The following is a 19,245-nucleotide window of genomic DNA, read 5'->3' on the forward strand; positions in this document are numbered from 1 at the left end:
AAGTTCACCAAATTAGCTTCTTGTAATCGAGCAAATAATTCTCCCAGATGTTGTAACTGCTCCTCACACATCTGACTGAAAACTATCAAGTCGTCAATATAAACATCACAATTGCTCAGATGTGCGAATACTTTGTTTGTCAGTCTTTGAATTGTTGCAGGTGCATTTTTCATATCAAACGGCATAACTTTAAACTGATATAATCCATCTGACATCACAAAAGCCGATATCTCCTTTGCTTTCTCTGATAATGGTGCTTGCCAACATCCTCTTAGCAAGTCAATCTTTGTGATAAATTTTGATTGTCCTACTTTCTCAATACAATCTTCCAACCACGGTATAGGATATGAATCTGCTTTTGTCACCGCATTCACCTTTCGATAGTCCACACAGTCTTTGTGTTCCATCTGGTTTTGGTACCAGGACAATAGACAAACTCCAGTTACTACAACTAGACTCAATGATATCATTTTGAAGCCTGAATTCAATGTCTTTCTGCACATCTGATAATTTTGCCAGTTTTAATCGATAAGGATGTTGCCTTATCGAAGATGAAACTTCTACACATACATCATGTATAGCTAAATTTGTCCTTCCCAGCTTATTCCCACAAATATCTTTGTGTGAACATAATAGCTTCCCCAAATCACTTTGACACTTGTCTGGAAGATAGCTCAATATTACATTTAAATTTTCAAATACCTCCTCATTATCTAATTTGATTAGAGGAAAATCAATTTCAGAATTCTGCACTTCTACCTCTTTCTCATTATCTACCACCATTAACACCACCTGTTGGTCCTCTTCCCTGTCAAAGTACTTTTTAAGCATAGTTGCATGACACACCCTCTGCTTCTTTCTTCTATCTGAAGAATTTACTAAATAATTTACTTCATTCAGTCTCTTTTCAATCCTGTAAGTCCCACTAAACCTTGCCTTTAACAAGTCATTCAGTACTGGTAACAGAACTAGCACTTTCTCCTCAGCAACAAAACTACGAGCTGTAACTTCCCTGTCTGCCTTCACTTTCATCGCTTGCTGTGATATCTTTAAATCTTCCCTAGCTAACTCTCATGCTCTGTCCAATCTCTCTCTGAAATTTGACACATAATCCAGGAGAGTAGTTTCTGAATTTTGACCCAACAATTTCCTATGAATCAATTTCAGTGGTCATTTCACCGCATGGCCATAAACTAGGTCAAAGGGACTAAAACCAGTCATTGCATTAGGAGCATCTATAATAGCAAATAACAAGAATGAAATTCCCCATCCCAATCATGTGGATAATCCTGACTATGCGCCTTCATCGTAGTTTTTAAAGTTTGATGCCATCTTTCCAAAGCCCCTTGTGATTCAGGATGGTAAGCAGTTAACTTAAACTGTTTTATCCCCAAACTGTTCATTACTTCCTTAAACAGCTGTGACATGAAGTTTGAACCCTGATCTGATAGTATTTATTTAGGTAAACCATATCTTGTAAAAAATTTAGTCAATTCTTTCACAATTTTCTCTGTTGTAATACTTCTCAGAAGTGTTGCTTCAGGAAACCTGGTAGGCACATCCATTATTGTCAGTAAGTACTGATTTCCGCTTTTAGTCTTATGGAGGGGTCCTACACAATCAATCATGAGCCTAGTAAAAGGTTCTTCAAATGCTGGAATGGGAATTAAAGGTGCAGGCTTAATCACTGCTTGTAGCTTCCCTGTCACCTGACGTGTGTGACATGTTCTACAGAATTTGACTGCATCCCTATGCCATCCAGGCCAATAAAAATGTTTTTGTATCTTCATCTGTGTATTTCTAATTCCTAAATGTCCCTCCATTTGGAATTTCATGACCTATGCTCAGAATCTAATTTCTATATCCGAATCATATTACAATCTGATGCACCTCCCTCCAGCTTTCATTTGCTGAAACATGATAAGGCCTCCATTTTCTCATTACAACATTACCCTTAAGATAATAACATTCTGGAATATGTTTTGCCTCTGTTTTGAGTAAGCTGTCTGATATAAATGTTTTATTTGCATATCCTTTTTTGTAACTCCACTAACCGCCTTGAGTTAAACACTTCAGCTGAATTGTCTTCCAGTGTTTGTTCCTGAGCAACCTTATCAAACACAGTGTCAGCTAATTGGATTTCCACACCTTCTCTCTGCCTTTGAGCTTCCTGTTCTTCCTGTTTCAACCTATGAGCCTGTGACCTTGTTGTCACACAATCTGGAAACAATCCAGGCTGCTCTCTTTGCAACACTTCTGTTGAAAACATTTCTACAGTCTGCTCAACTACCATAGGCATCACCCACATCTGTGGTACAGCTATATCATTACCCAAAGTAAATTGAAACCCTGAAATGGGCAATTTTTCCACTACCCCAACAATCACATCACCTGTTTACCACTTACTATTTCAATTTGCCTTCCACAATGGAATAGGTTTAGCATCTCCATGAACCCCACTTATTATTATCTGTTCCTGCAGTACTTCCTCTGAACAACAAATGTCACTATCCCACAACATTAAGGATTGACTAGCCCCTGTGTCTCTTAAGGTTTTAACATCTTTACCTACTCCACCCTGTACACATGGAAAAACTTTCCCTTCACACATAAAATCTTTAAACATTTCTGCAACCTGCTCCTCAGAATTCTCTTAGGTAAATTGTGAACACATTCCGACTTTTTACCTATCACTAATTCTTCCTGTTTTACCAGTACACAAACCACTGTTTTTTCCTGTGCCTGAACCTCAAAACTCACAATACTTTTGCTTCCAGTACTTTTCTGCACCTCGATAATTCCAAAAGATTTTTACCTGTAAGTTCTGACTTTGTGTGTCCAACTTTATTACAATGAAAACATCTCAATTTTTGAATGTCACTTCTACCCTCAGCACCTTCATTTTTATTCTGAGAAAATAACTTCCTGGGAATTTCTACCTACTCCTTCTCTTCCCTGACTACCCACCTTCCTTTCACCTTCTCACTTTCTATCCTTCCCTGATTTAAGAGGGTGATGATAAAAGGTTTAGCTCTATGAATTAACTCACAATCATCAGCTATCTCTACTGCTTGTCTTATCGTTTGAACCCTCTGCTCCTCCACATCAGTTCTCACTACCAAAGGAATTAAATCTTTAAATTCTTCCAAAAGAATTACTTCTCTAAGAGCTGCATATGTTGTCTCTATCTTTAATGTCCATATCCACCAGTCAAATTACTTTGTTTTACTCTTTCAAACTCAATATAAGTTTGCCCAGGCTGTTTTCTCATATTCCAAAATTTCTGCCTATATGCCTCAGGAACCATCTCATATGCACTCAAAGTAGCCTTTTTTACCACACCATAGTTCACCAACATTTCTTCTGACAGTGAAGCATAAACCTCATGTGCTCTACCCGCCAACCTGGATTGTCAACAATGTCCGTTTTTTCTGTGGCCATTTCATATGTTTAGCTATCTTCCCAAATGAAATAAAGAATGCTTCAACAGCTCTTTCCTCAAACTTTGGAACAGCTTGTACAAATTTAAACATCTACCCACTAGGTTTTAGGTTAAAGGTTTTTTCATCATCAGAACTTTCCTCAGAATCTGAGATCTCTTTTGTAACTTCTAGCCTTTTAAACTGGTATTCCATTTTTCGTTTTCTTTCTCTTTCCTGCTTTTCTGCCTGTTCCCTTTGAAATGCTCTACCTTTTTTTCTTTTTCTGCTGCCTCCAGCTGAAGTTTTTTTTCATTTTCTTTGCTTGTTCAAGCTTAAGCTTCATCATTTCTAACTGAAGTCTCACAACCTCCAGCTATGATTCAATAGTGTCTGGTATCATTTCCAACTTTAAATGCTGTGCTATACCTTCAATTATACCTGCTTTCTTCACCCCTGCAGGTAACCCCAATTGTAATTTATCCACCAATTTCATTAACTTAACTTTAGTTACCTTTTGTAAACCAGCCAAAGTTATAACTTCAACTCCCAGGAAAGTCTTAGCAACTGTCAAAGCCATATTGCAGTCTCACCACTAATAAAAAAAACCTCACACCAACTCCTGAATTCAAAGTGCTTCTCGTACTCATAACCTTAAGATTCACCAACTCCAAACCAATCAAGGAATCTCAAATATATCCTGCAAAGAGCCCCCAACTTTATTATTGCACAGCCAATGGTAAATGCTGAGCTGCTAAAATCCCAGAGGGAAACTTGAAACAACTGCCACAACTGTTTTGCAATTTGTATAAATTTCAAGATGCAGGCTTTGAATTCAGTAGTAATAAGGCCACCAAGACTTATAGGTTTCTTACAAAACTAAATTAAACCTTTATTAATAGGGAAAATGATTTCAATAATAGATACATAGAGCTACAAATTACTACTATGATAACTTCTAAATCCCCTAAGTAATCTAAACCCCAGTTACATCTCCGTTAAGGCAACAGTGAGACACAGATTTTAATAGGCCCATGCAAAGTAACATACAATACCTGGAACAGTCAAATGCAAAGTGAGTTTTCTTAGCTTCAGTTCCTTGTAGACAGCAGCTTGAGGCTTAGATGATGGAGGCTTTTCACACTTGTTTCAGATCTTAGAATGCCTCCCCTTACACACAGCCTTTGCTCCTTCAAACAAATTGAGGGCAAATTCCCATTGTTTCACCATGTCTTTGGACTTTTACCTCTCTAATAATAAAATCTATCATAGTACCAATCTTATCAGTAATCTTTGGGAAGAATAAACACACTGTTTCTTAATTTGTCCTGGCTAGGTGTAATATTTCACCCCCTCTTTTGAATTCAATCTGGTCAGGTTTATTTAAAAATGCAATTGTTCCCTTTACATCTTACAGCCTAAAACTTCCCCCATGTTTACCTACTTAACATTTCAAACCAAGCTTATCTTCTGTTACATCAAAGCCTCAGACCAGCTGCCTTTAATTCACACATACACACACACATAGACACAGACTCCATTACTCTGCTTGAAATAAATTCCAATAACATTATGAAAATTATTATATCTCCCTGACAGCACACACAGGAGGCATGCATGCTTCCCAACCTCTGCTCATCCCTTCTCATCATATTTTATCTCTTTGTCTTCATGCAGGCCAAGCTTGCCCACAACAATAGAAAGAAATCCCAGACCAAAGGAGGGACGGCCAATATCCAGGATCTCTCCAATTTTGAGGAGGATGTCACTGAGTTGGCAGACAAGGACAGAGATTGCTTCTGTGGGGAAGGCGAGATTGATCTCTCCCAGCAAGCCAATAAGGATGAGTCCTCCATGAGTTGATCACATCTTGACATTCACAGTCCGTGACATGCAATATTGTTTTCAGCCTGTTTATCAACTAAATCTATCTTGTCTCTCACAGGCAGCTGCAGGTCCAGACAGACCAGCACAAGCAACGTAAGCCCCAGCCCCCAGGCCACCTCAGAGGAGGATGCTGTGGATCCATTTGAAGAGGACTCGTCACAGCGTTCACCTGCACCCTCTACTAGTGCAGAGACACATACCCCAGTGGGTCATAGATCTAGATTAGGTTTGGGGTCACATTCTGGGTAACACCTCACTGACACGTCTCCGCAGCATGCCCAGCCCAGATCTCTGGCATTCAGAGGACTGCTGGAGAACAGCCACCCACTGAATCCTAGTCAAATGATGAGCCTCTAGAAGCAGCCATCGCTAACATGCTAGATATGCAAAGACAGGTGACGGAACATCAGGCAGAGTTGCGAGAGCGAAGGATAGAGGAGTCCATCCACTTTCTGTCTGATGTCATGGTTCCAACATGCAAGCGCTTCAAGGTCTCCATGAGAAGGGTGACTTCTGCCTTGGACCTTCACTCTATCAGAGTAGGCATTGCTGGGATCCATCAGTGGCTAGGCAAGAGGGGGATGGGGCACCTCAACCTCACTCCCGGTGCACCTTCTCAAGGAGTCAGGCAGGGGGCCCTCGGACACCCATCGGGAGGAGGACCAGCAGCTGGATGCCCAGGAGCCATCCACTCAAGTGGATTTCAAGATTTCAGCCGATCCCAATCCCTCTCAGCCTGTGACTCCTTCACCTCCAGCTCCACAGGCCGAGGAGAGTGCACCTGCCCAACAGGAGACCCAAAGCAAGCTTGATGCTCCAGAGGACACCTGCCAAAGTAATCAAAAAGAACAGGGCGTAGCAATGAGCAGGCTGCCTCCACCTCTACTGCGGATGTTGGGGGATGCACCTAAGTGTAACAGTTGGGTTCAAAAGATTAAGAAATCTTTATATCACTTTTAGGTCACGGATGTTCACTCACTGTTTATATCATATAGCTTTGTAAATACATTTGCTGTTCATGACAATGGTCTTGTCATTTGAATGTATCATGCGTACACATCTATGTGGCCACTTATTGCGAGGGTGACCCAAGCTCCCACTCTGTGATCGCCTCCCTGTTTGAGCCTCACATTGACTTGATATCTAGCTGACTCATGTTAGTCAATTGCCCCTTGTCTAACATCAGGGAGATGTGTCAACCTCTTTATTGGAAGTGACTGCAAATTGCGATAGGAAGTGACATTCATTAAAAGACACCTTGGAGTTAGTTGTGCTCAATTGCACTGCAGGGTTACCACTCATTGTCTGGTCATCAAATAACTGTCTTCATTGTTTTGGCCAAAGCACAAGACCTGCAGCCATGATGGTTTCTCCAGCCATGTGCGCGTCTCTGTGGCAGCAAGAAGTGTCTCATTCAGGAGGCCACGACTGCATTAAGTCCACTTGATGCAGACTTTGCGCTGGAGTGCTGCCTTTCATTTCCCAGAGCAGCTACATACACCTTTGGCTGCTAACCTTTCCAAAGATTAGTGCCGAAACATGAGGGGTGGAGGTCCAAGGCCCAATGCTGACCTTGCCTCGATGTTAGTGGTTATAAAGACCTTTCAGGTCACTGGCATGTCACTAAGGGACAGAAGAAAAGCACTTGGATATCCTTGCCTGCACTTTACTCCTCTGGAACATTGTGGCTATGAGTGTGTCACGGTCACATCTTGTGTGTCTGGCAGTTTTGATCACAACCTATATGGAAGCTCCCTATTATCTCCCTCTTCAGGTTCCTGCCCTTTCAGGTCTTCATCATCCAAGGAGTTCTCAGCTTCCTCCATGTCTGCCTCTAGCAAGTGATCTCTCCTTTGACATGCCAGGTTGTGCAGGGCGCAACAGACCACAATGATGTGGGACACCCTCTCTGGAGAGTACTGCAGAGACCCACCTGAGTGGTCTAAGCATTGGAAGTGCATCTTCAGGATGCCAATGGTCCGCTCTATGATGGATCTTGTCGAACTATCTGTCATGGTGTATCTTTCCTCCAATGTACTTTGACGACGACGCACGGGTGTCATGAGCCACTGTGTCAGCAGGTAGCCCTAATCACCAAGCAGCCCGCCCTGTAAGCACTGGGGCCCTTCGAATACCTGAGGCACCTGGGAGTGCCTCAGGATGTATGAGTCACGGGCGCTCCCAGGATACCAGGCACAAACATACATGATGTGCTTCTGATGATTATGCACCAGCTGAATGTTCAGGGAGTGAAACCCTTTCCTGTTAATGAACATCAGGAGCTGCTGACATGAAGCTCTCAAAGCGACATGTGTACAATCAATCGCACCATGTACTCTAGGGAAGCCAGAGAGCGCTACGAGACCCATGAATCTGGCAGCCTGGCTAGCCTCATCCAGTGTGAACTTCACATAATGATGAGCCTTACTGTAGATGGCACCTGACACCTCCCTGATACATTTATGTGTTGAGGACTGAGAAATGCCACATAGGTCCCCTGTGGATCCCTGGAACAACCACTGGTAAAAAAACTGAGTGCGGCAATAACCTTCAGGGGCACTGGCAGGGGATGATCTACCAGTCCATGTGGCATTAGCTCCTCCCGCAGAATGTGACTGATATGAGCCACCACACTCTTGACAAATGTGGACGTGCGCAGCACTGCTTGTCACTCATCTCCAGATAGGAACGACATCTTCAGTAGACCCTTAGTCGTGTGAGTCTCTTCCGTGGGATGAATCTGATCTCCTTATCCTCTGGGTGATCTTGGGGCACCCCTGGACCATGGACTTCAGGCCTGACTTCCTTTTGAAGCTGTACTATACAGCACCGGACCCTCCTCCTCCTCCTCAATCAGGTCACTGCCATCAAGAAGGCAGCACTGAGCGCAGGCTCCATTATTCAATCCTCCTTCTCCCTGTAGACAGATAGATCCAACAAATTAATGAGTAATAGGCAACTATAGTAGACCACCCAACCACTACCAGAAAGCCACTGTCATGCCCTAGAGCTGGGTCTGTGCTATTCGCCTTTCCCTGATCCAGTGTTCCAGCTGAGGCGCTACCTCACAGATCTAGGTGACCAAGATGCCACCCCAGCTACTTGACATCTTAATCTCAGAGAGGTTGGAATCCAGATAGGATTGAGATATCCAGAATGTTCAACCTTACCTAATGCACCCCTAATATGTCTGATCTGGTAAACTGATTATGCCTAACCTGCACTTTTGGAATGACTGAATGCCCTTTGGCCCATTAGCCATGCCAATTGGAGAACGCACTTTAGAGGCTTTCATTTTTCATCTTGCAGATATCCAGCAGCTGTGCTTCCTTAATGATTGCCTGCATCTTCCATTCTCGCATTCCTCTCTGTTAATGCTCAAATTGATCAACTTCATTGTGAACCCAATGGCTCCTGCAGTCTCACATTAAAGTGCTCCAGATGTCAGTGGCTCCAGTTGCACCTTCCCAATAAACTCTTCCTGAGTCCTATCAGCTCAGACTCCACTCCCATGTTGTTACTCTAAGCAATGTGAGGGTGCTCCCTGTTTGGGCCCCTGAGTCTAGCCGTGGGCTCCTCCCACACTGCCTCAGCCCCCTCCCAAGCAGATTCTCTTCCAGTTTCAATTTTAAACTGTGTCATAACTTTAGAGTCTCAAGATGGTGGTGCTGCATTTTTACTTTGAGACCAGCTACGAGCCTCCCCCTGTCAGAATTCGGTCTGATCTTCCTGGAGCCTCATGATGTGCAGGTAGAACTCCCTCCAGTGATTCTCCAGCCTCCCCCAGTAACCCTGGATCCTATTGACATTGTGGTGAACATTCCTGCCCTCCCCCCCGTGAACCCATCACTGTTGATGCCCCCATGCTCCATGTTGACCTCACCCCTCCACATCTCGAGGCTGTGTGCACGGTCACATCCAGAGGTGACCACCCTCACCCCAGGAGAGCTTCAAGTACCCCATCCTTTATTACGCTTTCTCCATTTACAGGCTGCAGATGCTCCCCCTGACCATGACCATCTTATCTGCAGCCCAGTACTGAGCCAGACAACCCTATCATACCGACTGTGACCACACCAAGCTGTGCCTGATCCCCATTGCGCACACAGGCCTTGCCCCTCTCTGGAGCAGGAACACAACGTGGTTGCCATGCATAGCCATGTAGAGCTGCAGGAATGCCTTTAATCTCCCACCACAACTACGAGGTACACAGAGCCCAGGGCTACCTTTAATCTCTCACCCTGACCTCTTAGTGTCAAACCTGGGTCTATGACTGTCTTTCACTCAGCTCTCTGGCTCCTCAATGAATGACCACAAGACCGTGTCCCTTCCCCCACCCCATGAGTCTCTGTGCATCCCTTCCACCTTGTGCCACACTAGACCCTGCCCCCACCCCCCCAACTTGTACTCTAGAGTCTGCGTGCATTCCTTCCCATTCATGCAAATCGAATCACATTCTACTGTTCCATGTCGGGCTCCAGCTTCCCCACCCCCAATTTTCCCTCTGCCTGCCATCATACCCTCCTCCAGCCCCACCAAACTCCCTTAACGCTCATGTCTCTGTCATTTCCCCACACCCTCCCCACCCTGCCCTGGTCACCATGCTGGTCTCAGTTTCTGAGTGCAGCCCTGCCTGAGACCCACAGTGCACAATGATGTCCTGCTGGAGTAGCTCAGCTGCCACTGTGAACAGCCCAGCTCAACACCCAAGGCAGCCACGGTGAACAGACCAGCTCAACACCCGAGGCAGCCACTGTGAACAGCCCAGCTCAACACCCGAGGCAGCCACGGTGAACAGACCAGCTCAACACCCGAGGCAGCCACTGTGAACAGCCCAGCTCAACACCCGAGGAACCCACCATGAGCAGTCCCACCGTACACCCCCACCAGTGTGGGCTAACACTGGCATCGCTGAGGAACCAGAGTGGCACTGTTGCAGGTAGGTTTTGAATGTTGCACTCACCTCAAAGTCACAAGTGAAGTGAGGGTGGACAGCGGCACGCCACTTATATCTGGTCGTAATTTAGACCAGTCTAATTTCCCGCTGGTGTGGAACATAATTGGGAGGGGGAACATGATTCTGGTGAGTTGCATTTTTACGGAGTATTCATGACATGCTAATGCATGCAAATAGCGTTCCAGATCTGCGAGAAAACCAACCCGCTGTCATCCGGCCACGGAAGTGGTGAGGGGACAATTCCAACTTGTCTTCCCACTGGCAGGTATCCCACTTCTGGCCTCTCTGAATTTCCCACTCCCTGCCTGCCACGAAACCCGCTGCTGGCAGGACTGGAAAATTCTATCCTATCCTTATGGACTAACATAATACCCCACATAGTGGCAATCCCAGGTGATGGGAACAGTACTCATGCTGGGTTTCTCATAGGGCTTAGTTTATGTATTCTGGAGCCAGATTGGCAACTGCCCCTGGATTTATACCGAGACTTGCACACCCAGTAGATCAATGTAAACAGTAAACACAACCAGCTGTATACTTGTCTTTCCAGTTAATTTCTCACAGTCTGGACTGTTTTAGTCATTTGGGATGCATTCCAATGCCTTTTCCAAGGTACCTGCTGTATAGACACGATTTTTTGCAAGAAAATTCAGGTGCAAACCCTATCCGCTTGATTTCCACTTTCAACAACTTGTCCAAGTTTCTTTGCAGAGCCACCAATGGTTTCATTTGAATATACCAAGGTGAGAACAACTGGCAAAGCATCTGAAATTTCTGGGTCTAGACCGTGATGTACTCAGGATAAGTTAGGCTGAATTCCATCAGGTACCGGAGTTACCAGGGTCAGCTGTTCTAGGTGAAAGTGAAGAGCGGAAGTTTCCATTTAGGAAACTAAGTGTGGTGGTGGGCGGTTTCAGCATCGCCCACCCCGCTCTCCAGAATGGCGGGAACTCACACCCGATTCTGCACTTGGAAGTTCAGGTGCACCATCTCCTGCAGGAGTCAGGGTGGGTTCTCGGGCACCCACAGGGAGGATGAGGGGCCTCCTTTCAGGACACCCCAAGGGTGTGCAGCCGCTCACAGTCCCCTTTGCCTGTGTCCCCATCCGCTCCAACTGCTCAGGCCACCAAAGGTACTTCTGCCCCTGTAAAGAAATTGCACTTTTGTGAATACATTTGATGGTTATGTGAATGTTTTGGTCAACTGAAGGCATTGTGAATTTGTACATTGGATTCTTATGTCGAGGTTTAGCCATCCTCCCACTCAGTACCCCACTGTGAGATTAACGTTCATGTGATATCAACCTCAGTATAACTAGTCTCCGCAGCCTTGAGTGATGTCAGGGAGATGTGTTTAAATCTTGAATTTGAAGTATGTGATGTAAGTGTTTCTAACCCTTCTTTCTCAAGGAACACCATTGAGTGAGGGCAGCTCATCAGCATTGATATTACAGCGGCATTTGTGTCTCCTCAGTGGTAGCAGCAGAAGAAAAGACATGCAAGGGAAGAGGAGATCCCTAGGCATGTCCACATCTCAGTGGCAGCAGTGCTTGCTTCAAGTCTTCTCTCACATCACTCTTGTTCCTGAGTGGACTCTCAGTTCCCAGAGCGAGCTCACTCACAGGGCACTGCGGACCAAAGCAAAGATCATGATTCATGAGGCCAGAATGTGCAAGTGTGAATGCAGGTCTCATTCTCGCTGCAAGTGGTTGGACATCCCCTGAGATGAAAGAAAAGGGCATTGAGGGTGAGGAGAGATGTGGCCATTTCCCTCACTTAACTTTACTTTTCCTGGAACCTGTCAGCAATTAACATATCACGGGCATGTCTCCCACGTCTTCCTTCCTCCATGGCGTGATCGCGCTCATACTGACCCTCAGCAGCCTCCTGAGATTCTTGGGCCTCTGGATCTACATCCTTCGATGAGCTCTCATCCTCCTCCAGTTCATCCTCTGGCAGGGGGGCCACCTCTTTACATTGCCAGATTGGGAAGGGTGCAACACACTGCGCTGATGCAGGAAACCCTGTCAGGTGTGTATTGTAGTGAGCCACCTGAGTGGTCCAAGCATCTGAAATGCATCTTTGGAAGCCCTATGGTCTGCAGTATAAGGGAGCGCGTGGAACTAGTGAGCAGCATTGTAACTCTCCTTAGAATGACTTGATGTGTGACGCACCGGTGTCATCAGCCAGCATTTCAGTGGATCCCCCTTATCGCCAAGCAGCCATCCCTGCAGACGTAATGGCCCCTTGAAAATCTCAGGCACCTGGGAGTGGCTTAGGATGTAGGAGTCATGGCAACTCCCAGGGTACGGTGCACAAACGTGCAGTGTGTGCTTCTGGTGATCACACACCAGTTGTACATTGATGGAATGATAGCCCTTGCAGTTTATAAACATTAGGGCCTACTGCCATGGAGCCCGTATAGCCACATGGGTGCAGTCTATTGCACCCTGCACTCTTGGGAAGCCTGAGATGGTGGCGAAGCCGGTGAATCTCGCATTCTGGCTATCTTCATCCAGAGCAAACCTGACATAATGATGGGCCTTTCCGTAAAGGGCAACTGTGACCTCCTTTATGCATCGATATGTTGCAGATTGAAAGATGCCACACAGGTCACCTGTTGATCCTGGGAAGGACCCAGAGGCAAAGAAATCTAGCGCTGCAGTTACCTTCCAAGCCACTAGCAGGGGATACCGTCCAGCTCCACGTGGCGTCAGGTCTTCACGAAGAATGTGGCACATGTGATATACCAGATCTCGGGACAAGTGCAGACATGCACGGCATTGCCTCTCACTCATTTGTAAATAGGAGGCTCTTCTACGATAAACCCTAGGTCTGGTGATTCGCCTCTGTTGTCTGGGCCTCTCTTCCTGACCCTCCTGTTCATGCTCTGGCTCCACTTGACCATGTACCTCAAGAGTGGCCTCCTGCTGGAGCTGCGCATAGTGTCACCTCTCCCTCCTTCGCCTCCTCCATTGCATTAGGACTCTGACAAAGGCAACATTGAGCCCTGGATCTATATCTGCCTTTGCTTTCTTTCTGAAAGGAAACATTGAAGACATTAATGATTCAAGGGGCAAGAAAGTGAAGTTCAGAAGATGAAGCGTATGGAAACTGTAAAGGTCCATAGTTTTCCTGACCAACTTGCATGGTGGCTGATGCTGCCTTGTCCCTGAGACACTGGCACACATATCGAGGTGACCAAAATGGCATTGCAGATGTCACATCTTGAGCCCTGCTTGGGATGCTAAGGTTTAATTGAGATGAGTGACCCAACCTAGCCCTGTGCTCCAATCTCTGGTGTGGCATATTAATGACCAATCAGTTGCTCATGGTCAATGAGTGGATGCCCTGTGACCCATTAGGAGTGTCACATCTGGTGAACACATGACATGCCTTCATTGATGGAATGCCATATATGATGCAGCTGTGCCTCCTTCGCTATTGCCTACATTCCCAAATTCTACATTCCTACGTGTTACTCTTGAGATGCAGCGACTGTGATGTGAAGCCACTGAGTTCTGAGTAGCCCTTTAGCAGTGCTAATGAAGCCAGTGGCTTTCAGTGGCTTCCATCGCAAGGAAGTCTCCCTCCTTTCTTTCTAAACAGACTCCTGTTCACTCTTGTGGCAACAACAAGTTGGAGGGTGAGCCCAGAAAGGCCCACTTGTGTTCACCCTTTCCCCTCACAGCCATTCCACAGCCTTCCCTCCCATTCCCCCTCTCGTGTTCCCACTTCCCTCTCACGGCACTTCTGCAGCCTCCCTCCCCCATTGCCCACTTCATGTTCGTCATCCCCACCCTCGCCTCAGATCTCACTCCCAGTCGAAGTGCTAGTTTCCGAAAGTGGAGTTCTGCCAGACTACCACTGCACATTGGTGTCCTTGTGGACAATGGTCTCAGCTGCCAAGAGTACAAGACCCCTGCACTCCCCAATCCCGGCCGCAGTACTGGTCACCGTCTGAAAGTGGCGGCCTGCATGAGCATCACAGCACAGTGGTGTTCTCCAGGACAACGTAGGCAAAGAGCAGGAGCAGTCCAACCTTACAGCCTCAGCAGTGTGGCGTTTATTTCAACGGGGCTGGAGCAGCGCTATGGCAGGCAGGCTGTGTGTGTTGGGCATTCACCTCAAAGTTACAGCGAACTGAGGTCTGACTTGTGCACAAAGCACACACACTCCCCCACACCCTGCTCACTGCCTCCCTCCCACCACAGCACACACACTCCCCCAAACCCTGCTCACTGCCTCCCTCCCACCACAGCACACACACTCCCCCAAACCCTGCTCACTGCCTCCCTCCCACCACAGCACACACACTCCCCCACACCCTGCTCACTGCCTCCCTCCCACCACAGCACACACACTCCCCCACACCCTGCTCACCGCCCCCCTCCCCCACAGCACACACACTCCCCCACACCCTGCTCACCGCCCCCCTCCCCCCACACAGCACACACACTCCCCCACACCCTGCTCACCGCCCCCCTCCCCCACAGCACACACACTCCCCCACATCCTGCTCACCGCCCCCCTCCCCCCACACAGCACACACACTCCCCCACACCCTGCTCACCGCCCCCCTCCCGACCACAGCAAACACACTCCCCGACACCCTGCTCACCGCCTCCCTCCCCCCACACAGCACACACACTCCCCGACACCCTGCTCACCGCCCCCCTCCCCCACAGCACACACACTCCCCCACACCCTGCTCACCGCCCCCCGCCCCCACAGCACGCACACTCCCCCACATCCTGCTCACCGCCCCCCCTCCCCCCCACAATACACACACTCCCCCACACCCTGCTCACCACCCCCCTCCCCCACAGCACACACACTCCCCCACACCCTGCTCACCGCCCCGCTCCCCCCACACAGCACACACACTCCCCCACACCCTGCTCACCGCCCCCCTCCCCCCACACAGCACACACACTCCCCCACACCCTGCTCACCGCCCCCCCTCCCCCCCACAATACACACACTCCCCCACACCCTGCTCACCGCCCCCCTCCCCCTACACAGCACACACACTCCCCGACACCCTGCTCACCGCCCCCCTCCCCCCACACAGCACACACACTCCCCGACACCCTGCTCACCGCCCCCCTCCCCCTACACAGCACACACACTCCCCGACACCCTGCTCACCGCCCCCCTCCCCCACAGCACACACACTCCCCCACATCCTGCTCACCGCCCCCCTCCCCCACAGCACACACACTCCCCCACACCCTGCTCACCGCCCCCCTCCCCCTACACAGCACACACACTCCCCCACACCCTGCTCACCGCCCCCCTCCCCCCACACAGCACACACACTCCCCCACACCCTGCTCACCGCCCCCCTCCCCCCACACAGCACACACACTCCCCCACACCCTGCTCACCGCCCCCCTCCCGACCACAGCACACACACTCCCCGACACCCTGCTCACCGCCCCCCTCCCCCACAGCACACACACGCCCCCACACCCTGCTCACCGCCCCCCTCCCCCACAGCACACACACGCCCCCACACCCTGCTCACCACCCCCTCCCCCCCGACAGCACACACACTCCCCCACACCCTGCTCACCACCTCCACCCCCCCGACAGCACACACACTCCCCCTCACCGTGCTCACCGCCTCCCTCCCCCCCCACAGCACACAGACTCCCCCACACTCTGCTCACCACCCCCCTCCCCCCCCACACAGCACACACACTCCCCCACACCCTGCTCACCGCCCCCCTCCCACCACAGCACACACACTCCCCCACACCCTGCTCACCCCCTCCCCCACAGCACACACACTCCCCCACACCCTGCTCACCACCCCCCCCACCACAGCACACACACTCCCCCACACCCTGCTCACCCCCTCCCCCACAGCACACACACTCCCCCACACCCTGCTCACCACCCCCCCCCACCACAGCACACACACTCCACCACACCCTGCTCACCGCCCCCCTCCCCCCACACAGCACACACACTCCCCCACACCCTGCTCACCGCCCCCCTCCCCCCCCACAGCACACACACTCCCCCACACCCTGCTCACCGCCTCCCTCCCCCCACACAGCACACACACTCCCCCACACCCTGCTCACCACCCCTACCCACCACAGCACACACACTCCCCCACACCCTGCTCACCGCCTCCCTCCCCCCACACAGCACACACACTCCCCCACACCCTGCTCACCACCCCCCCCCACCACAGCACACACACTCCCCCACACCCTGCTCACCGCCTCCCTCCCCCCACACAGCACACACACTCCCCCACACCCTGCTCACCGCCCCCCTCCCCCCACACAGCACACACACTCCCCCACACCCTGCTCACCGCCTCCCTCCCCCCACACAGCACACACACTCCCCCACACCCTGCTCACCACCCCCCTCCCCAACAGCACACACACTCCCCCACATCGTGCTCCCCACCCTCTCCCCCACAGCACACACACTCCCCCACACCCTGCTCACCACCCCCCTCCCCAACAGCACACACACTCCCCCACCACCTGCTCACCACCTCCCTCCCCCACAGCATACACACTTCCTCACACCCTGCTCACCACCCCCCTCCCCAACAGCACACACACTCCCCCACATCGTGCTCCCCACCCTCTCCCCCACAGCACACACACTCCCCCACACCCTGCTCACCACCTCCCTCCCCCACAGCATACACACTTCCTCACACCCTGCTCACCACCCCCCTCCCCAACAGCACACACACTCCCCCTCATCCTGCTCTCCCCCTCCCCCCACCACAGCACACACACTCCCCTTCATTCTGCAGCCCACAGTTAAATGAGTTCTCACTGAAATATGGTTGGAGTCTCCTCCTGGTTTCGGAGGGCATATCACCTATGCCACCAACTTTGCACTCATTTCAGACAAATATTAAAAATCACCCCAATTTGTTTATCTTCGCAGCAGGAAAACAAGTTTGCTGTTAGCCATGTAAGGGTTAATCCAATGCAGAATGGATTACTCCACTGTCACTAAAGCAGCAATCAGATCACCCATTAGAGAATCAACCTGATTGAAATAACCCGACCCATGAATGTAAATCTACCATGAACAAGTGCAATCTGGCAGTGTTTTAGAATGTAATTCTCGTTCAAAAAATTTGCATTAAACAATTTTCTTTGAAATGTTTCAGAGCAGTGGCCGAATGCTGCTGCAAATGGGTTCAATCACTAAAATTAGCATTTGTTTAGACACATCCTGTGAGTAGCCCTAACTGAAAATGACTTTGGAGAACCTTACAGAACCATTTTTGAGTTCTGTTGGGGTACTAAGTTAGTTTCTTAATAAATTCAAAGATGTTACATCCCAAATCTTATAAAATTTGGCTAATAATGTCATTGCACCTAAAAAAATATGGGCAGAATGTTATGTTTGTCGGGCGGGCAGGCGCGGAGCCGATATCCACCAGTGAAATGGGCTGCGCCGCCATTTTGCGCGTGTGGGCCAATTAGGGCCCTCCCAGCGCGTTTCAGACTCCCGTGTACAGCAGGAAATTCAAATGTGCGGTCTGAACACGCCCACCGGTTCCAATGGGGAACCAGCAGTTTGTATAAAGAAAGGCCAGGCAGCCTCCTTTAGGCTGTTCACCATGGCCAGCGACCGGGCTCCAGATGGGGTGAGGGCAGAGGAGGAGGAGGGGGGCAGGCTACAGGGTAGGCCAGCAGGGGGCCACTGTGCCCCTCGCTTCTCCAATGCCTGCCTTGCTGCCCCCCTCGAAGAGGTGTCAAATCGTCGGGAGGTGTTGTTTCTGGAGGATGGGAGGAGGAGGGCCCCCCACGTGACCAGGCGGGCGTGGCAGAGGGTGGTGGAGGCAGTAAGCTCTCATGATGCTGTGCGGCGCACCGGAACCCAGTGCCGCAAACGCTTCAATGATTTGTTGCGCTCGGGAAGGGTGAGTACCATGTCAGCCTTGGCCATTTTACCCAGCAGGTAGCCTTAGCCTTTGAGGCCCCCCCCACCCCCCTCCACCCACATCTTAGTGTCGTTACTGCATTGGGTATTTGGCACACGCTGGGTGGGCAAACAGATAGTGACCATGCTTACATCAGCCTTAGTGGTTGAGGAGAAGATGGGTTGTCCCCGCAGCATATGTTGGTGTCCCTGCCTCCTTGGTGCAGTAGCGGGTCGGCGTGCTGCCCCTCATCATTGCCCTGTGCTTCCTCATTCACTGAGCCACTGCTGGATTCATTACGTGCAGCCTCATCCACTGTGTCAAGGTCTTCGTCATCAACTGCATCCCCCCTTTCCAGCGCAAGATTGTGCAGAGCGCAGCATGCTACCACTATCACAGAGACGCGATCCGGGGAGTACTGGAGTGCGCCCCCTGAGTGGTCCAGGCAACGGAAGCGCATCTTGAGAAGACCGATGGCTCTCTCCACCACAGCCCTTGTGGTGCCGTGGCTCCTATTGTAGCACTCCTCAGCTTCTGAGGATAGTGGAGAGACGTCATGAGCCACCTTCTGAGGGGATAGCCCTTGTCACCCAGCAGCCATCCATCCAGCTGAGCTGGAGCACTGAAGAGCCTCGGCACCTGGGAGTGTCTGAGGATGTAGGTGTCGTGGGAGCTGCCTTGGTACCTTGCACAGACTTGCAGAATCTGCATCCTGTGATCACACACTATCTGCACATTCATGGAGTGGAAGCCCTTCCTGTTGACAAAGGCACGGGGCTCACCTGCTGGTGCCTTGATGGCCACATGTGTGCCGTCTATTGCACCCTGGACGCGGGGGAAGCCAGCAATGGCCGCAAAGCCTCTGGCTCGCTGTGCCTGACTTGCCTGCTCACAGCGGAAGTGGATGAAGGTCAATGCACGTCTGAACAGAGCGTCTGTAACCTGCTTGACACAAGTGTGGACAACTGATTGGGAGAAACTGCAAAGATCACCCACCGAGCCCTGGAAGGAGCCAAATGCATAGAAGTGAAGGGCAACTGTGACCTTCAGAGCTGCTGGCATGGG

Source organism: Cetorhinus maximus, chromosome 1 (assembly GCF_964194155.1).
Source record: "Cetorhinus maximus chromosome 1, sCetMax3.hap1.1, whole genome shotgun sequence".
In the NCBI taxonomy this organism is placed as follows: Eukaryota; Metazoa; Chordata; class Chondrichthyes; order Lamniformes; family Cetorhinidae; genus Cetorhinus; species Cetorhinus maximus.